Genomic DNA, 22255 nt, shown 5'->3' with positions numbered 1-22255 from the left:
ATGGTTAGAATTCATCTAACGCTCTATCATCCCCACTAGCAATCGGTCAAAAGTGACCATTGAAAGAGCCATCATGATTCATTGCATCATGATTGGGAGTGAGGTGGAAGTACATAAGGTGATCCCTCAAGAATTGTACAAGATAGATAAGAAGTCTTCCACCAAAGTAAGGTTAGAATTCCCATACCTCATCTATCATCTATACAATTTAACTGGAGTTGTCATAGAGGGAGACATCTCTATTGAGGAGGACAAGCCCATCACTAAGAAGAGGATGGAGCAAACTAGAGAGCATGCACAAGAGCCTGTGCACCCGCCTCAACATGAGATCCCTGAGATACCTCAAGGGATGCATTTCCCTCCTCAAGGCTATTGGGGCCAATTGCATAATTCTCTTGGAGAATTAAACACTAATATAGACCAATTGAGGTTGGAGCATCAAGAGTATTCCACCATCCTCAATGAAATAAGGGAAGACCAAAGGGCCATGAGAGAAGACCAAAGGGCTATGAGGGAAGAACAACAATGACAAAGCGGTGACATTGAAGAGATCAAGCACTACATTGGGTCCTCAAGGAGGAGTACTAGCCGCCACCATTAAAGGTGGATTCGTTCTCTTAATCTCCTTTTTTATGTTATTTTTCTATTTTCTGTTATGCTTTATTTATCTGTTCTCTTGTTCTTATTGCATGATCATTTCTATCTATGTCTTAAAGTTATAAAATATTCCATATATCTCTCACCATTACTTAAAAGAAAATTTTATTTGAAAAGAATTGAGAGATACATAAATTTTAAGCTATATAATAAGAATAGTTCAATTATTTTGATGTGGTGGCATTGCTTTGCTTTTCTGAATGTATGAATAAATAGTGTATATTAGAAGTTAAAATTAAGAATGTTTGCTCTTGAAAGAATGATGAAAAAGGAAAAGTATTATTGGTAATCTGAAAAATCCAAAAATTGATTCTTGAAGAAAGAAAAAGCACCAAAAAGAAAAAGAAAAAGCATGTTGTAAAAGAAAAAAAAATTTATGCATGCAAAAAAAATAATAAATAAATAAAAAGCAGAAAAAGCCAATAGCTCTTTAAACCAAAAGGCAAGAGCAAAAAGCCAATAACCCTTTAAACCAAAAGGCGAGGGTAAAAGGATCCAAGGCTTTGAGCATCAACGGTTAGGAGGGCCTATAAGGAATAAAATCCTGGCCTAAGCGGCTCAACCAAGCTGTCCCTAACCATATGCTTGCGGTGTGAAGGTGTCAAGTGAAAAGCTTGAGACTGAGCAGTTAAAGTCATGATCCAAAGCAAAAAGAGTGTGCTTAAGAACTCTGGACACCTCTATCTGGGGATTCTAGCAAAGTTGAATCACAATCCGAAAGGGTTCACCGAGTTAAAGTGTCTGTGGCATTTATGTATCCGGTGGTAATACTAGAAAATAAAGTGCTTAGGGTCACGGCCAAGACTCTAAAAGCTGTGTTCAAGAATAAAAAAAGAACTGAACTAGGAGAGTCAATAATATCATCTGGATTCTAAGTTCCTAAAGAGACCAACACTTTTGAGTTTCAATAGATATATAGTGAGATGCCAAAACTATTCAGAAGCAAAAAGCTACTAAGTCCCGCTCATCTAATTGAAAATGAGCTTCATTGGAAACTCTGAGATTTATTGTATCTTACTCTTCTTTTTATCCTATTGTGTTTTTAGTTGCTTGGGGTCAAGCAACAGTTTATGTTTGATGTTGTGGTGAGCGGATATTTTATACGCTTTTTGGCATCATTTTCATATATTTTTAGCATGTTTTGTTTAATTTTTATTTAACTTTTCATAGTTTTTAGTGTAAAATTTACATTTTTGGATTCTACTTTGAGTTTTTGTGTTTTTATGCAACTTTAGGAATTTTCTAGCTGAAATTGAGAAGTTGGAGCAAAAGTCTGATTCAGAGACAGAGAAAGCACTGCAGATGCTATCCGGATCTGACCTCCTTGCACTCTAAAGAGCTTTCTTGGAGCTACAAAAGTCCAAATAGAGCGTTCTTAATGGCTATAGAAAGCTAACTTCCAGAGCTTTCCATAACTATATAATAGTCCATACTTTGTTTCAGAATTGAAGGCCCAAAACTGGCGTCCAACGCCAGTCTCATGCCCTATTTTGGCGTCCAGTGCCCAAGGGAGAAGAGACCAGCGTCCAACTGATAAACCTCAATTTTGTGGTTAATCTTGTGCTTAATTTTGGAGATTTTATTAACTTATCTCACATTTATTCAATAAAATAGCATGGTTTTGTAATTCTCCCTAAAATTGTGCTTAAGAGTAAAAACATGCTTTTTAGGCCTTAAATTTGCCAATTTTAATTCACCTTTAATTCCACTCGATGCTTTGATATGTTTGCTAGTGATTTCAGGATTGAAAGGGTAAGGAATGGATCAAAGAGGTGAAGATAAAAGCATGCAAGATAGAGAATTCATGGAAAATATAAAATAGAAAACATTGAAGGAGAAGAACTTCTGTCAGCTTAGGTAGCTATGAGAACTTTGTGCCTTGCACTCTCACTCCTTACTTCAAGCCCTGGCTGTTCTCCCTTATTTATAGAAGGGGAAGCCTCCAAGGTTGAAACTGATGAACCGAGCTAACTTCTTCTTCTTCATGCAAAAACCGGTTCGGCCAGAGAGAGGAGAGAGGAAACTGAATGCTATAACCAACATGCAATTACCTCTGTGTCTTCCCTTCTCACCAAGCTTCATCAATCCAGACCTTCTATCTTGACTTGCACTCCAAGAAGGATTCCTAGCCCTTGATGAGTTCTTGATAATGACAGCTTCATCTGCTCCAACTTCTGCCTCATCCTCCACGTAGCTACAGTAGCTATCTCCTGTAGTGGTTGAGCAAAAGCAGAGACAAGCCATCTCTCCAAGGATCTTCTTCCTCTGATCGAATGGATTTTCTCCATTTTTGGTTATGGAAGGCTTGAGTCTTCTTCACCACATCTTACCATTCCTGGTAAAGATCTCAGCCACTCCATACTTCAAATTTTCTTTTATCTCGAAGCCATCATTACCGTGGCCTTGCTCCTAGCTTCTTCTCTTTTCTCATAGCTTGCATTAGCTTCCATGCTTCCTCTGTGAAGTGACTGAATGTAAGAAGAGAGATGAGAGAGAAGAGAGAGTAAAAAGAAAAGCATTCAATGGATTTGAACAAATTGAATCAAAATGAATTAATTCCTACTCCCCTTTCTTTCTTAGTGGCGTGTAACATTAATGATGCCATCAAATCAATTACATATTCTCTCTCATGTTTCCAATGCAAGTTAATTCAAGTTAATTGAATTTGAAATCCATCACAAATTGAAAGTGGGATCCGTTGGAAGCATGGAACTTTGCTTTCTTTCAATATTGGTTTCGGACCAAGCTTTGGTCTTAGTAGCAAAGATTTAAATGGGCTTGTTTCAACAAACAATATACTGGCCCAACTAACAAAAACTTGCTTCAGCCACAATAATTAAATCAATTTGTTCCAAGGCTGAATTTCTTTATCATATCGGGCTTGCTATTTTTCGGCCCAATAGCAAAATCTGCACAGCAAAATTATTTAATTAACACATATGAACCAAAATCAATTTAATAATTTTGTAATTAATCATATTAATAATGTTTAGTCATCACTATTTTAATTTTGAGTTTTCCAAACTCATTAATCTCGCCCTTGATGACAAATATTATTAAAATTAAAATGGAAAAAAGTCAAAGATTAGAGTACTCCCTTTAAGGATTAGGATTCCTTCCCCTTTTCAATTGTTACATGGCTCCCCCTTAATATATGCCATTTTACCAAGGGAGGCTTTACCTGTAACAATTTTATCAAGCCTAAGGCAACTATGTTATTCAACATATGGAATTTGAGATGTTGAATAGCTTGATTTATGAGCAGAAATAACATGATAAACACAACTTGACTTGTTATCATATAAATGATTTTCTGGTCAATAACAATCAAAAAATGCTTTGAGTACAGAGTACATGAAAAATAGTTGATAATTCCCAAATAATTTGATTAAATGAACAACATTTTCCAGCCATCATATCAGAGCAAAAATTATCAGTTTATAGTAAGAAAAACATTTTCAACTTAAATAGAATCATATCAGAGCATAAGGAATATATCAATGTATCAAAGCTTAAAGAGATTATCAAATCACAACTAAATCCCAAATTCAACAAATATTTCAACAAAACAGAGCATGTGGCATCAACACAGCAGAACATAAAGGGATTGTCAAAAATAACTAAGTTCCAAATACAGCAACCATTTCAACAAAACAAATCATAATCATTGGAACAGGGATGGTCATGAATCACAAGAGATTTCAGTCCCTGTTTCTTTCATTTTTTCAAATTTTCAGCTGTCAATATTTCAATTTTTCAACTTTCCTCCCCCTTTTGTCATCAAAGGGGAACCTGCAAAAAGTGAGAATACAACACACACAGATATAACCAAAGCAAAAATATCCAGTGTTTAACAAAATATCAGAGGTCTAGAGTATCCAAACAGCCTACAAAGTACCAAAACAAACTAAACAGAACCAGAATTCAACAAGAGACAATTAAGTCAATCATCAGATAGGTTGTACTCAGATCCAAATTCATCATCCTTATCGGCATCCCCAATCTCCTCTTCGAAATTCTGAAGCATCATACCAACTCTTTCTTGGCACTTTGTCCAAGCTTTTTTATTTTCGTATGCTTGCTTACGAGCGGCCTTATAAGATTCCACCATCAGTTTGGACATGTTAGAAAATTTAGTGAGGACCTCCTTGATTGATTCTGCCATTTTGGACGGCTCGGCTGGGTGGCTCTCAAGATCACACTGTCAAAGGGCATTGACCGTTTGTCTTTGGTGCCTTTCATAGTGCCTGAAACTCCTCCTCCCTTAATTGATGAAACTTTATTCTCTACATCTTCATTAGTTAGATCAATATTGAAGTATTCAAAGATGCAGGTAAGAAATATGCCATAGGGAAGGTTAGCCTTTTTGGTTCTTCTAACACATTTCCACATATGCCTTATCATGAGATATGCAAAGGAAACAGGAGATGAAGTAATAATGGCAAAAAGCACAAAGGAATCAGAAATGGTTACTCTATTGTGTGAGCCACTCTGTGGAGTCAGAATGTGAGTAATAATTCTGTGTAGCAATGCTCTTTCTGGACCAAGGGCCTTGTGAGTTGGAACTGTGCCATCCAGCCCAGACAGATTTTCACAGATTTGTTGCAGAGCAATCTGATATGTGACTCCAACATGAGAATCCCATTTTTCTGACATATAAGCTGCTGGACCTTCATTAACATAACCCAGGGCAGCGCTTATTATTTCTCTGCTCAGAGTCATGTAAACTCGCTTCACATAGGAATGAATTGCACCATCAATCAGCCTCATGTTTGCATAAAATTCTCGGACCAAGGCAGGGTATACAGGTTTCTAAATTTTGAACAAGAGAGACCACTTCATATTCTTAAAAAGAGTGATAAAATTGATTCCTTTAGCAGCAAGAGAGTCCAGGTTCACTATGTGTGAAGCACACAAGTGACGTTTCTTTAGCAAATCTTTGTGAAACTCATAAGATGCACAAGAATTAAATCTTCCTGGATCAAAATGTGAATGATTTTTGTTGTATTTATTCTTGAAGTTCAGGAATTCCAGATTCGGTGGTTCTTTTGTGTTACGTAGCGCATAACCTTTGGTCTTCTGAGAGCTTCAGGCAGAAGTGTGTGGGGTTGCTTTCTTTGGAGATGAATGAGGTATGGATGTGTGAGACTCCTCTTCTTCTTCTTCGATTGGATCTTTCTCTTTTCCCAGCTTTCTTCTGGATGAAGTTTTCTTTGCTATCACCTTTCTTCTCATAGTGTCTATTTGTTTAGAGGAGGGTGAGGGGGATGAAGAGGATGTGGAGTGTATATGAATGTGCATGTGTGTTTGAGGGGTTGAGAATGGAGGATTTTTTGGTATGTGGGTTCGGTTACTTTTCTTTTGGAGCAACCTTCTTTTTCATGTTATAAGAATAGAGAAGGGATAGGGAAGATGAATAGAGCCCGAAAAGAGTGGAGAGAGGTGGGGGGGTTATGAAAGCAATAAATTCTGAGTGAAGAGAGAAGATTAGGTGGTTAATGACCATTAAGTTGAGTGGAGAGAGAGGGTTATGCGCGGTTATCAACAAGGAAAGAGTTTGAAATTAAAAACTGAAAGGTTAGCTCCTAGAATCAAGGGATGAGGGAAGGGAAAAGATTTGATTTGATAACAAAACTTTCCTAAAAGATTTGATATGACACTTTCCAAAAAGTATGATTAAAAAAATATGAGGAACTCAAAACGGGTCAGAGTAAGGTCAAAGAGATTTGGTGGGGCCTAAGATAATTAAAATCAGTTCAGTCTCCCCCTGAGTCATGGCCCGTTCATCACGTCCTAAAATTTGTCTCCTGTCTACCTACGAGACAAAACCAAACAGAGTCAAAAAATTTCACAAACTATCAACAGAACTCAATTCTATCATTCCCAAATTGTTTCTCAAGGAACAGAATCTGTCTTCACACAAGGGCTTAGTAAAAATGTCTGCAAGTTGTTCTTCGGATTTTACAAATTGAATATCAATCGTACCCTTTTGCACATGTTCTCTAATAAAATGATATTTGATCTCAATGTGCTTGGTTCTTGAGTGCAAAACAGGATTTTTTGAGATGTTTATAGCACTCATGTTGTCACAAAACAAGGGTATACTATTGTTTTTAATTTGTAATCCTCCAATTGAGTTTTCAACCAAATTAATTGTGAACAACATGAAGATGCAGAAATGTATTCAGCTTCGGCTGTGGATAGAGCTACTGTGGCTTGTTTCTTGCTTGACCACATGTTGAGTGAGCTTCCAAGGAAGCAACACAGACCGGATGTGCTCCTTCTATCCACCCGATCTCCTGCATAATCTGCATCACAAAACCCTACTGCACAAAAATCATCAGATTTTGAATACCATAAGCCATAATCACTAGTTCCCTTAATGTATCTAATGATGCGTTTAACGGCCGAAAGATGGGATTCTTTTGGGTGAGATTGAAATCTTGAACATACACCCACACTTTGTACAATGTCCGGTCTAGAGGAGGTAAGATACATGAGTGAACCTATCATTCCTCTATACCATGTTTTATCCACATATTTGCCATCATCTTCTTTATCAAGCTTAGTGTTTGGATGCATTGGTGTTCCCATAGGTTTGGAATTTTCTAGGCCAAATTTCTTGATTAATTCTTTAGCATACTTTCCTTGGTGAATAAAAATTCCACTATAAGTTTGTTTAATTTGGAGACCAAGGAAGAAAGTTAATTCTCCCATTAAATTTATTTCAAACTCACTAGTCATGAGTTTTCCAAACTCTTCACACAAGGATTCATTGGCTGATCCAAACACTATATCATCCACATAAACTTGAACAAGAAGAATGTCATCATTAGATACTTTAATAAATAAAGTAGTGTCGGTGGTACCCCTTTGAAAGTGATTTTCGAATAAGAAGGCACTAAGCCTTTCATACCAAGCTCTTGGAGCTTGCCTAAGGCCATAAAGAGCCTTTGAAAGTTTGAAAACATGATTAGGAAATTCTTTATCTTCAAAACCAGGGGGTTGTGCTACAAACACTTCTCTATCTATAAAGCCATTAAGGAAAGCACATTTGACATCCATTTGGAACATTTTAAAACCTTTATGGGCAGCATATGCAAGAAGCAATCTAATTGCTTCCATTCTTGCTACCGGAGCAAAAGACTCATCAAAATCAATACCCTCTTCTTGATCGTAACCTTGAGCCACTAATCTAGCCTTGTTATGAACAACCTTTCCATCCTCACCTAATTTATTTTTGAAAACCCACTTAGTATCCGTTACCTTCTTACCATCCGGATGAGGCACTAGAGTCCAAACCTTATTCTTGTCAAATTGAGCTAGATCTTCTTGCATGGCTTTTACCCAAGAGGGATCTTCAAGAGCTTGCTTCACATTATTGGGCTCCATTTGTGACAAGAGAGCAAGATTGCTTGGTATGGTTTGCCTTTTGGTTGAGGATCTTGTTGTTACACCTTGAGAGGGATCACCAATGATAAAGTCATGAGGATAACCCTCCATGGACTTCTATTCTCTTGGATTCCAGAGTGATGTTGAGCTTTGATGAGCTTCAGTGGGTTGTTCTATTCCAGATTCTCTTACTGGCTCAGGAGACAAAACAGAAATGTCTCCTCCATTCTAATGAGACAAAACTGGACGGACAGATTCTTCACTTGGGACAACATTGGGACCTTCTTCACTTGGTTGATGGCTTGTATCTGCTTCACTACCTGTATCTTCATCTAAAGAAGCACTGGGAATTGCATTAGTATCACAAAAAGAAACATGTATGGATTCCTCTATGGTCCTATGATCTTTGAGATAAATTCTATATGCTTTGCTAGTGGTAGGGTATCCAACAAACATTCCTTCATAAGATTTTGGATCAAATTTACCAAGATTCTCTTTATTATTAAGTACAAAGCATTTGCATCCAAAAATGTGGAAATACTTAAGATTTGGTGGCGTTCCTTTCCATAGCTCATAAGGTGTTTTCTTTAAACCCTTCCTAATGATTGTCCTATTCAAAATATAACAAGCTGTATTTACAGCTTCAGCCCACAAAAATTTTGGAACATCATTTTCACAAAGCATAGCCCTAGTCATCTCTTGAAGGCTTCTATTCTTTCTTTCAAATACCCCATTTTGTTGAGGAGCTCTAGGGCATGAAAAATTGTGTGCAATTCCAAAATCTTCACAAAACTTTTCAAAGTCTTGATTTTCAAATTCTTTTCCATGATCACTTCTCAAGTGGGCAATTTTCAAATCTTTTTCATTTTGAATTCTTTTACATAGGGTTGAAAAAGCATGGAAAGTATCATTCTTATGAGCAAGGAAAAGTACCCAACCGAATCTAGAGTAATCATCTACCACTACTAAGCCATAGTGTTTACCTCCTAAGCTTTGAGTTCTTGTGGGACCAAAAAGATCAATGTGAAACATTTCTAATGGCCTCTTGGTAGAAATTCCATCTTTTGGTTTAAAAGAGGTTTTTACTTGTTTGCCTAATTGACAAGCATCACAAGTAATATCTTTATCAAATTTAATGTTTGGAATTCCTCTTACCAAGTTCTTCTTAACAAGCTTAGAAATTTGGTACATGCTTGCATGACCCAATTTCTTATGCCATAGCCATTTTTCAGATTCAACAGAGGTAAAGCATGTTAGATTTTGATCTTTTAACTCTTCAAGAGTCAATCCATATACATTATTACATCTCTTAGCATCAAATAAAGTATTCCCAGATTTTTCACAAATAACTAAGCACACCAATTTTCTAAAAACAACTTCATATCCAAGATCACATAATTGGCTTACACTTAGTAAATTGTGTTTCAAACCATCAACAAGAAAAACATCATTTATAGAAGATGAGAAGCTTTTACCAACTTTTCTAATGGCCACTATTTTTCCTTTACCATCATCACCGAAAGTGACAAACCCTCCATCATACTCATCAAGCATAATGAAGAAGGTTGCCTTTCCGGTCATATGCCTAGAACATCCACTATCCATGTACCACATATTGTCCTTCAGCTTGGATGCTAGGCACACCTACAAAATGAGCTCAAGTGACCTTAGGTATCCAAATCTTCTTGGATCCTTTCACATTAAACCATCTTCTTTGTCCCAATCCATTGTAATCAAAAACAATTTTGCAAACTTTATTACCAATCATTCTTTCACCAAAGAAACATTGAATGGAAAAGTGTCCATTCCAATTGCATAGTCTACAAAATCTTGGAGTTGGTGTTTTGTTAAAACTTGTTGGGTTTTGAAACCTTGTATCATTAGAAGATGAAGCCATGTTTTCAAAAGAAAAGTTTTCAACAAATTTGAAAGCTTTGTGAAAACCCAAGCCGGCTTTATTATAAAGAGGTTTTTGACTAGCCAAGATTTGATTTAAATTTTTAGAACTTTGAGTGAACTTGGCTAAGTCTTCTTTAAGCCTTTTGACCTCTTTAAGCAACTTTTCATTTTTCTTAAAACAGTTTACATATGCCACCACAGAATGATTACTTTCACAGCTTTTAAGTTGAGCTTTTAACTGCTTGTTTTCTTCAACAAGTTCAACAGCAATTTTAGCCACCCTGAATTTATCTTTGATAAAACCTTTTTCAGCTTTAAGAATAGTGATTTGTTGTTCAAGATCTTGGTTATCAAGCAAGAAGCATATAATTTTTTTAGAAAGGTGGTCTATCATAAGATGAAGATCTTCAGTGTCAGGGTTATGAGAGACTACCTGTTCAACGTGATCTGCCATGAGACATGGTTAGGACTTGGTTTCTGATTCTTCATCATCTTCTGAGTCTTCATCATCTTCTGAGTCGTTTTCCAAGTCCTCCCAAGAAGCCATCAGACCTTTCTTCCTTCCCTTCTTTGGCTTCTCTTCCTTTTTCAACTTAGGACAATCAGATTTGAAATGGCCAGTCTCTTTACAGTTGTAACAGATCACTTTGCTGAAATCTTTTTTTTTGTTTCCTAGAACTACCTCCTTTGCTTCTTCCCTTGAGTTTCACCATTTTCCTAAATTTTTTGGCAAACAAAACAAATTCATTTTCAGAAGAATAATCACTGGATTCATCATCCAGGGGGTTAGTAACATATGTGAAAGCTATTCCTTTCTTTTTTGTATCTTTTTTCAAATATGTATTTTCAAATGCAAGTAAGTTTTCTCTCAAATCATCATATGTCATGGAATCAAGACCACTACTCTCAGATATTATCAAAGCTTTTGTTTCCCACTCTTTTGTGAGTCATCTCAAGACTCTTCTCACAAGCACAGATTCAGGATATTTAATCCCCATAGCATCCAAGCCAACAATGATGATGTTGAATCTTTCAAAAATTTCATCTATTGATTCTCCTTCCTTCATTGAGAACATTTCATATTCTCTGTTCAGCATGTCTATCCTGGTCTTCTTTACTATGGTGGTTCCTTCATGAGTGACTTGAAGTTTGTCCCAGATTTTCTTTGCCGTTGTGCATCGTGATACCCGTCGGTATTCCTCGAAGCTGATTGCACAGTTGAGCAAGTTAATAGCCTTGGCATTGAGCTCCACCTTCTTTTTGTCTTCTTCGGTCCAACTGGCTTCTGGTTTAAGGGAGACTACTCCTTCAGCACTTGTGGTAGTTGGATATTGAGGACCCTCCAGGATGATCTTCCATAGTCTGTAATCTACTGCTTGCACAAAAATCTTCATTCTCTCCTTTCAATAGGTATAGTTTCTCCCATTGAAGAGAGGAGATCTATTGCTTGACTGTCCTTCTGTCAGATTGTAGGACACCAAGTTTGAGCCATTGTTTTCTGCCATGTGGATCTTTTCTCCAAGCTGCAAAGCTTGATCTCCTTGAGACCAAGCTCTGATACCAATTGATGGTTTATCAGTGGCTAAGAGAAGGTGGTTGAATCTTAGCCCCTTTTTCACCTAATAACACTTGCTGTCCTTTCAGAACACTTGAGGAGATATTTCTTATTTTTGTCTCATGCCTAGTCAAGAGACTTTTTTTTTGTCTCGTAACCAGACAAGAGATATTTTTCAGTTTTGTCTCCTATGCAACAGAAAACAAAAATGGAGTAGAAGAGAGATAAAATCACACCAAGAGGTATCCTGGTTTAGCTGCCAAGTGCAATACAGCCTACATCCAGTCTCCATCACAATAATGATGGAATTTCACTATAATCATCATGATTACATACACCAATTCTCCCTAGGAACTACCCTTCCTATCTAGGACAAGTCCAGAATTTAACCCCAATCCTGAACTTGACTTGGTTACCTACCAAGATTTCAACTGCTAAGTGCTAACCTAACTTGCAAGGGAATTTCCACAGAATCATGAAACACAACACAGATGTACAAAGGACCTCTAGGACATCTATGGCTTTTTTCTTTTAATTTTGCACTCTCTGTCTTTTTCCGCTCTATGGCTTTTTCTTACAAACCTCACTATTTGCCTTTTTTCAATGAGACTCAAGACAGACAAAATTAAACAGAAAAATACAAAATAGAAAACATTGAAGGAGAAGAACTTCTGTCAGCTTAGGTAGCTATGAGAACTCTGTGCCTTGCACTCTCACTCCTTACTTCAAGCCCTGGCTGTTGTCCCTTATTTATAGAAGGAGAAGCCTCCAAGGTTGAAACTAATGAACCGAGCTAACTTCTTCTTCTTCATGCAAAAACCGGTTCGGCTAGAGAGAAGAGAGAGAAAACCGAATGCTATAACCAACATGCAATTACCTCTGTGTCTTCCCTTCTCACCAAGCTTCATCAATCCGGACCTTCCATTTTTACTTGCACTCCAAGAAGGATTCCTAGCCCTTGATGAGTTCTTGATGATGACAACTTCATCTGCTCCAACTTCTGCCTCATCCTCCACGTAGCTACAGTAGCTACCTCCTGTAGTGGTTGAGCAAAAGCAGAGACAAGCCATCCCTCCAAGGATCTTCTTCCTCTGACCGAATGGATTTTCTCCATTTTTGGTTATGGAAGGCTTGAGTCTTCTTCACCACATCTTACCATTTGTGGTAAAGATCTCAGCCACTCCATACTTCAGATTTTCTTTTTCTCGAAGCCATCATTACGATGGCCTTGCTCCTAGCTTTTTCTCTTTTCTAATAGCTTGCATTAGCTTCCATGCTTCCTCTGTGAAGTGACTGAATGCAAGAAGAGAGGTGAGAGAGAAGAGAGAGTAAAAATAAAACATTCAATGGATTTGAACAAATTGAATCAAAATGAATTAATTCCTACTCCCTTTTCTTTCTTAGTGGCATGTAACATTAATGATGCCATCAAATCAATTGCATATTCTCTCTCATGTTTCCAATGCAAGTTAATTCAAGTTAATTGAATTTGAAATCCATCACAAATTGAAAGTGGGATCCGTTGGAAGCATGGAACTTTGCTTTCTTTTAATATTGGTTTCGGACCAAGCTTTGGTCTTAGTAGCAAAGATTTAAATGGTCTTGTTTCAACAAACAATATACTGGCCCAACTAACAAAACTTGCTTCAGCCACAATAATTAAATCAATTTGTTCCAAGGTTGAATTTCTTTATCATATCGGGCTTGCTATTTTTCGGCCCAATAGCAAAATCTGCACAGCAAAATTATTTAATTAACACATATGAACCAAAATCAATTTAATAATTTTGCAATTAATCATATTAATAATGTTTAGTCATCACTATTTTAATTTTGAGTTTTCTAAACTCATCAGATTACTTTTATGTTCATGCACTCTTGTTAATTTTCATTCTCTTTAGTGCAATTTTGAGGTATTTCTTGTTTAATGTGCTTTCCTTAGTTGTTATTGTTAATTTCTTGCATTGGGTAGTTGTAGATTTTATTATTCTTGCAATTTCTCATGCTTTCCTTTTGTGCCTTCTAAGTGTTTAACAAAATACTTGGTTGGATGTTAGAGTAGTATTTGAGCATTCTTGGCTTGGAAAGAGAAATTAGGTGCTCTTGAGTCATTAATACCCAATTTAGATTGGTGATCTAGAGTTGTTAGTTAATATTATTTCCATTGACTCTCATCTCTTGCTAGTTCAATTAGTAAGTTGATTAGGACTTTTGGATTGAGATTAATAGTTTTATTTGACTTTCTCTCATGTGAAGATAACATTGTCGTTTCTTCCAATGTTGGAGATGACTAAATAGGATTAGCTCTTGATAATTATTGTGCTATGATTGATGACTAGGATAGAAAGCCTATATTCTCAATCCTTGCCATGAATGTCTCTCTTTATTAATTGCTTTCCTTAGTTGTTTGCTTTACATTTGTTGCCCTTTTTAATTATTTGTTTCATCAACCCAACCCCTCTTGTATCTCATAACCAATAATTGAGCACTCGATTGTAATTCCTAGGGAGAACGATCTGGGACTAATACTCTCGGTTATCTTTGTTGGGTTGGACTTGTGACAACCAAAATTAAACTTTGATTGAACATTACTTGTCGGTTTGGAACTATACTTGGAACGAGGTTATTTCTCTTTTACCGAGAAGAAATTCTTAACCGACGATAATCCTCTTTTACCAACGCCCATAAAGGACCCCCTAGCCAGCGTTCAACACCCTAAAGGCCTCCTATCACGTGGATCTCAATCAATCTCAGCCCAAACACTCACCAAGTAGGCCCCAGAAGTGGATTTTAGCACTAAAAGACTATTTTACCCTTTTTATGTAATCCTTAGTCATTAGTTTAGTATTTAAAGACTTTTATACCTATCATCAAGGGAGGACGCACACTTTACACGTTTTTATCATTGTATTTTCTATCAGTATGAGTTTCTAAACCTCCTAGGTTGAGGGGAGGACCCCTGCTGAGTTTTATGGATTAATAAAAGTATTACTGTTTCTTTTCAATTGGTGTTTGATTCTCTATTCTAAGATGTATCTTCGTTCTTCATTCTAAGACCGTGTGCTTGACAATCACCCGTGTTCTTCTTGAGTTCGTGTGACTACGTAACTGGAAAGTATTGAACCACCAGCTTGATTATACATCTCTTAGACGGCTAATCCACGACTTCGTTGGAGACTTCATGAGACACCAGTTCAGCCGAGTTATGGGGAAATTAAGGTCTTTGTGGTAGAGGCTAAAACCCAAAGGTGCAGCATTCTCTGATCTGGAGGATTCGACCTTGTCTGTGGCATTTTGAGTAGGATCATTAAGGAGAATGGACTATAGTAGCTTTACCCTCAACCAAAATGGATCCACACTAACCCTGGGGTTCAGATCTGGAGGAGCATTATGATGCCAAGGCATCTTAGCCTAGTTTTACTAGTCTTTTTCCCTAGTTTTTAATAGGTTTTATACACTTTCTTGAATTATAAGTAAGCCATTTTGGTAGAAATTCATGTGTACTTGGATTCAATCAACCATAAGTAAATTGATGCATTTTCATGAGTTTTGTGCTATAATTGCTTATATGTCAAGGATGAGAAGAAGTCTCATGATTTTAGCATAGCTTTGATACATTTGTTGATTGATGATAGGTGACCAAAAGGCTTAGAAGAAGGTTGAAGAAAGGGGATGGCAGGAATGGAAATGAAGGCACCATTGAGAAGATCACGTTTGAGTTAACGTTTGCCTCAAACATAAACTCAAACGTGGAATACAGCAAAGCCACCCTGAAGGAAGTTAACGTTTGCGCCAACGTTTGCCTCAAATGTTAGGTCAAACGTTGGCTCAATAATATACCCTGGAAGAAGCTAACGTTTGCGCCAACGTTTGCCTCAAACATGAGGTCAAACGTTGGCTCAATAATACACCCAGGAGGAGCTAACGTTTGCCTCAATAATACACCCAGCAGAAGCTAACGTTTGCGCCAACGTTTGCCTCAAACGTGAGGTCAAACGTTGGCTCAATAATACACCCACGAGGACTTAACGTTTGCACCAACATTTGTCTCAAACGTGAGGTCAAACGTTGGCTGAAAATTACCCTGGAGAGAATCACATTTGAGCTCATGTTTGACCTCAAACGTGAGTGATAGAAAAACTCCATTCTACAAAATGCTAATATAAGACGTTTGAGTTAATGTTTGCCTCAAACGTTGACTCAAACGTGAGTGATCCCAAAGTCCATAATGCAAACGGGTTTCTTCTCAAGACCAAGGGCAATCAACAGAGGCTATCTTCAATCCAATTCCATCAAGGCCAAGGGCCCAAATTCAAGGCTTAATGATCATTAGAAGGAAGTGTATAAATAGAAGCTAGTTTGATTTAGAGAAAAATTTTACTTTCACCTTTTCTTCTTTTAGAATTTTCATTCTATAACTTTGATTTTGGATCTTGGAGAATTGGGAGGAGAATTAAGTTCTCTTCCTCTCTGGGTTTTCTTGTTTTCTTTTCTGCAAAGCTTGCTTGAGTCTTGAAAGTGAAGAGTTGAGGAAATTCTGTCTCAACCTCACCTTGAGATCTCTTTGTTCCTTTTTGCATAATTCAAGTTTCTTTACTGATTTTCATCTTTCATTTTGTCTGCAATTGTTTTTTGAATTAGATCAAGGAAGGTAGTGAGATCTAGACTTAGTTTTCTAATCTCTTGACCCCTGAGATCTTGCATTTTCCTTTCTGTTCATCTGCTGAGGCTTCTTCAAGCCAAATTACTTTTCTATTTGAGATTTACTTCAGTTTAATTCATCCTTTACTCTTCTGTCCATTTCAATTTTACTTTCTCTTATTTAATTTCTGCAATCCCAATTCCTAATTCCTTTTATAATTCAAGCAATATACATTTCTTGTACTTTAAGCTTCAGTCATTTACATTTCTTGCAATCTAAGTTTCTGCAATTTACATTACTTGCACTTTAAGATTCAGCTCTTTTAATTCTTCTGCACTTTAAATTCTTGTCAATTATCCCTCTCCCTTTAAATTTCAAGCAATTTAGCTTCTGTTGGATACAAATCACTCAAATCAACTCTTGTTTGCTTGACTAAATCAACCACTAAACTAAAATTGCTCAATCCTTCAATCCCTGTAGGATCGACCTCACTCACGTGAGTTATTATTACTTGATGCAACCCGGTACACTTGCCGATGAGTTTTGTGTTGGATCGTTTTTCACACATCAAGTTTTTGGCGCCGTTGCCGGGGATTGATTAGGTTGACAACGATTAAGTGAGGTGGTAATCTAGATCAAGCATTTTTTTCTTTATTTTTGACTAACACATTAATTGTTTGAATTTTTGCCTAAACTAACCAAAACTTCACTCTAGCAATGGATTGAAGTGTTACTAGTTTTCTGGTTTTGTGTGTTTCTTGTGTTTTGTTTGTATGTCAGATACAAGGAGAGCTGTACCTACCTTTTGTGAACAAGACAAAAGAACTCTCAGAAGGATAAGAAGAGAAGCTAGAGGGAAGGCTATCGTTGGAGAAGAAGATTCTGAGGAGGAATATCACGAAATGGAAGGGGATCCCTCTAATTCCGATCATCCAGAAGGAGGGGTCAACAACAATCCACCACAGAGAAGAGTTTTGGCTTCCTATACATTTGCAAATCCTAGACATTGTGGGAGTAGCATTCTTACCCCAAATGTTAACGCAAATAACTTTGAACTAAAGCCACAACTCATCACATTGGTCCAAAACAATTGCTCTTTTGGAGGAAGGGCACTTGAAGACTGAAGAACGAATGATTGACGGTTTAGAATTCAGAATAAATTCCCGTTGCAAGTATAGTTTCTAAACCAAGCAATCATCATTTCTTACAAAAGTTTTGGTTGTCACAAGTAACAAACCCCTTTGAAATTGATAACTGAAGTATTCAAACCTCGGGTCGTCTTCTCAAGGAATTGCAGGGAGGTATTCTTATTAATGGTTATATGTTTGTAGATTGGGGTTTTGAAAGTAAGGAACAAGTAATTTAAATGACAAGTAAAGTAAATAAATAACTATAAAATAAACTCTTGGCAAGGTATGAAAATTCGGAAGTCCTATCCTAGTTATTCTTATGAGAATTGAAGTTAATCCCACTTAGTTAACCGTTACGAAAGCAAGGGAAAGTCAAGTGAACTAATTAGTTAGATCCCAAGTCCTAGCCGACTCCTAAGGAAAGACTAGAGTTAGTGGGATTCTAGTCAATTAGCAGACATAACAATCAATCATGATAAGGTTGATAACTCAAGAGCCTCCAGTTAATCAATTAAAGCCAAGAATATAAAAAAAAAAGCTAAATAAGAATCATAAATCTGAAATACCTCAATTGCATTAATAAGAGAAAATCAATCTAAACATAGAGAGTTCATAAACTAAATTGAGAAAATAAATAAAAGGAACATTGAACCTGGAACTCGGAAGAAATTGTAAGTTGAAATAATAAAGTTGAAATAATAAGAAATCCTAATTCCTTTAAGAGGAATCCTAATCCTAAATCCTAAAGGAGAGGAGAGAACCTCTCCCTCTAAAAACTACATCTAAAACTAAAAATTATGAATTATGAGCTGATGATTATGAATGAATGGATTCCCCCACTTTATAGCCTCTAATCTATGTTTTCTGGGCCGAAAACTGGGTCGAAAACAGCCCAGAAATCGCTGGAGAAGAAATCTGACATGCTGATTTTCGTCACTGCAACGCATCCACGTGGAGCACGCGTTCGCGTCGCCTAGCTTCAGGGCAACTATAGCATATTATATATCAAATCGAAGCCTCGAATGTAACATCCCTTCCAGCAAAATACCTTGCTTACGTCAGGGTATTTCTACTAGAAAGAATGTTACGTGACCTTTTCCAATATTAACTACTTAATTACTGAGCCTTTGTATCGATTTCGCGTTTCAGTTTTAAGAAAATTCTAGAAAATTTTGTTTTTATTTATTAAAGACATGTATCAAGGATAAACATTGCAAATAATAAGAACAATCACATAAGTATTATTAATAGTAATTCTTATACATAAGAAGTCATATAAACCCAGATACAACACCTACCCCTCTGTTAAAATAAAACCTCAAAGGACCAGAGCGAGGGGACTCTATGAAAGCAATTAAAACCATAAAGAAAGCCTACTAATTGCTTGCAGCTTCATATTGCATCTTCAAACCTGTGTCACTGAAAGGGTGGAAAATTTGGGGGTGAGAACCAAACCACATGTTCTCAGTAGAGGTCGAGAATGCCGTGAAAGTAAAGAATAAAGCGCAAATAGTTAATTTCATTCAGAGACATCTAAAAGAAAATTAACCTTCTTTAAAAGCATTAGTTAATTATTCAAAATCCTAGAACCATATTTTCTTTATAAAACTCTTAAAAATTTCCTAGACTGTATGAATGACCAACCTGTTCCAAGCATAGGTTCATTATGTCTATGCTGAACCAGTTTGATTTTTCATACTTTACTAGACCATATCATAAAAGAAGTTACCTACGCGGTATAAATGATCATCCTGCTCCAAGCATAGGTTCATTAAGTCTATGCTGAACCAGTCAGATACTTTATACAAAACTAGACCTCAAACGTACCAGTCACGGCCTTAGGCCCAACCAACTCAATCAACACCCATTTCACCACAATCCAGCCAATCAGTTACAAACACAAGTAATGAGGTTCAAACACAATCAAGAGCAATTACATCAAGTATAGCAACTAGCAGTTAAACAGAATTATTCACTTAGGCAAACCAATTACAATATACACACCCAAACAATACCACATAGATGCATATGATGCATGTCTAGTCCTAGTGCAGGCCATGAGCTCATGTGTCGGTTAGCACCTGCCTTCCCGACATTTATCCGGTCATGAGTTCACGATTTCCCGGATACGATTTTCTGTTCAAATAAATGCGCATATAATTATTAGCAGCTCTATTGAGACAGCCTCTGCTTTCTACTCACAGGAAACATATACTCTTGGGAACAGAAAATTACTCTTGGGTTGCCTCAGGGCAACAAACAAATATACAAAAATCTCTTGGGTTGCATTAAGTAACAAACAAATAAACAAACATCTCTTGGGTTGCATTATGCAACAAATATATATATATATAATATCTCTTAGGTTGCATTAAGCAACAAATATATATATAATATCTCTTGGGTTGCCGCAAGCAACAAACAAACATCTCTTGGGTTGCATTAAGCAACAAATAATCATACAATAAGTACTTTACTCTTTCCTTTTTCTTTCTTAATTGCAATGACGCAAGCGAGACAAGACCCACGCCCTTGCCAACAATCCCGTATACCAAATAATATTTTCTTGAAAGAATCATTGAAGTTATTATCATTAAATAAGCCTTAAATATTGATTTTGATTAAGTCCTTGTGCTTTTATAAAAATTTGGATATAATCTCCTTTAAAAATAGGACTTAGCCACCCTTACGGGTTCCTTCTTTCTCAACATTTCATCAGCCTCTTTCAGCAGTTGCCACAGCAATATATATTCTCAAAAAACATTTGATAATAGTATAGAAAATCTATTTCTTAAATTCCATATCCAAAATAATTGCCAACACAACTTGGCAGCCTGATTTCCATTTTGTTTTTAAAATATCAAATGAATTTGGAATCATGCAAACTTTATATCCATGCGACCGTCTCGGATTAAGCTTTCTATTAAACCAAAAATCATAATTTTTTGCTGACTCTAGCTTCGGGAATATAAGCAAAACCGTGACTGCTCTGTAGTGTTTTAAAATCAGAAGACAGCAGCAGCATACAACATTCGAAATTTCATATAAAATCCAAATTAAATCCAACTACCTTCAAAATTAATGTGGTTAAACATAACTCATCCAAATTTCTTTCTCAATTAGTTCCAAGGTCATACCATTTTTAATGAAGAAGTAACGTAGCTTCAAAATTAGATAATTCTCTGCAGAATTCTGTTTTACAAATCATTGAACACAACCTCTTCCTAGTCCCATAACTCACTTATTAAAACATGTAAAACCATGAAATTTAAATCACATATGCTAAACATACTTAATTTTTACCTCCAATTGGTTGTATCTCAATATCTATCTAGGATCAAAAGTTATAAACTCTCAAAGTTACTAAATTAAGAAAACAGAATCTGGCTTTTTCTGCATAATGCATCATCCTTCAAAAATTCATATCTTTAAAACTACAAGTCTAATTGTTCTAAAATTTTACGGAATTAAAATAATAGAAATAAGGTTTTATTTAAAATTGGTTCCATTTCAAAATTCAAACTGTAGAATTTCCAATAGAGGAATCAAGTTGCTGCTGTGTTAAACGTTCTGCAAAAAAACCAGATTTGACATCCATAATTCAAAAATTTACCATAAATCATAAACTTAATAAAAAAGTCTCAAATTCACCAGTCCAACTCCCTATATTCCCAAGCTTAATCCAGACTTAGTCCCACGCAAATCCGATCATCATAGAATTAGTTATAGATTTTCAAAATTTCTAATTTCATTTAAAGTAGTGCAGAAAATCAGATTCACGACTTAACTTTGAAAAATCATAACTAATGTTCCAGTTAATATGAAACCTTCAAAATTAAATCTCAACAATCACACTTAATATAATTTACTTAACATTTAAATTCTCATCATTTCAGTCACTATAGAGCCACTGATTCACTTTCAAAGTTGCTGTTTAATTTCAAGAGAACCTGATTTTCAGTAAACCATTTTGTATTCAAAATCCAACCATTCAATACCCCTCAAAACCAATTCCAAATCAACCACCAACCAAGTTCATTAACATTACAATATACCAAATAACAGCTCAGCGACAACAAATCCAACATTACCCATTAAAATTTAGAAATTCTCAACAATTAGTCATCAAACAATTTCCAATCCACATAATCAATCAATATCACTAATCAACAATTCTAAATCACAATCTCAACCATTCCAATCACAATTTCAGCCACAATTCAATATTCACATAATCAATCAATTACTCACAGCTATTAAATCTATTTGCAGTTATTCAATAAACCTTGTAGGCATTCTTAAATTGAAATCATTTAAACCCCCTACCTCGATTAGCTAAACCGGAGAGAATTAACCACGATAAACCTGCTCTTTTTGAATTCATACCAGCAGCAACAATTCCAACATTATTGGGATGCGGCAGCATTATCAACCATGATCACACTCTAACAACAACAAGTTTGACAGCTCCAGCAGAACACAGCAACACTAAAACAAAGGTATCGGCTACCGTAATTAAAATAAGAATATAGCAGAGAAACAAAATTCTAAATAGAACAAGAGTGGAAACATTACAGGATTATGAATGGAGGTTCAGAGTCAAAATGAAGAAGATGGCGCAACAGTTTGTCTTCTCTAGCGATGAGCTCCAATTGTGGCGATTCCAACGAATACAGTATAATTAGGAATATTAGAGGCCGAGACAGGATCATTTCAAAGCGACAATGGTTCAGAAATGGTAACTCTAATAGCTAGGACAGAATTGACTCACTCGCAACGATAGCGGCAACTAGGAATTCCAAAGACAAACCCTAGTAGCAACGGCAGCGGCGCTGCCTCCTCCTAGTCATCGTGTTCTTCTTCTTCCTGTACGCGTTCTACTTCGCTCATCACCTCGCTTCACACGGTGGCGTTCTCCTCCTGTAGTGACTTGAACGGCGGCGGCTATCCCAAACAGAGACAGCAATGTCGTCTCCCCTT

The 22255-nt window shown here is 36.4% G+C and overlaps 1 long non-coding RNA gene across 1 annotated transcript; it reads right to left on the bottom strand.

Moving 5' to 3' along the window:
* Positions 1 to 18486: 18486 nt before the first annotated feature.
* Positions 18487 to 22007, bottom strand: LOC112750416 (uncharacterized). The gene is made up of 3 exons (XR_003175754.3): positions 21851 to 22007; positions 21602 to 21763; positions 18487 to 18694 (listed from the first exon to the last, which is right to left on the bottom strand). It is a non-coding gene; the product is annotated as an uncharacterized lncRNA (long non-coding RNA).
* Between the last annotated feature and the right edge of the window lie 248 nt (positions 22008 to 22255).

Source organism: Arachis hypogaea, chromosome 15 (genome assembly GCF_003086295.3).
Source record: "Arachis hypogaea cultivar Tifrunner chromosome 15, arahy.Tifrunner.gnm2.J5K5, whole genome shotgun sequence".
NCBI classification, from domain to species: Eukaryota; Viridiplantae; Streptophyta; class Magnoliopsida; order Fabales; family Fabaceae; genus Arachis; species Arachis hypogaea.
The sequence above is the reverse complement of the archived record's forward strand: the minus strand, read 5'-3'. Positions and strand labels throughout refer to the sequence as shown.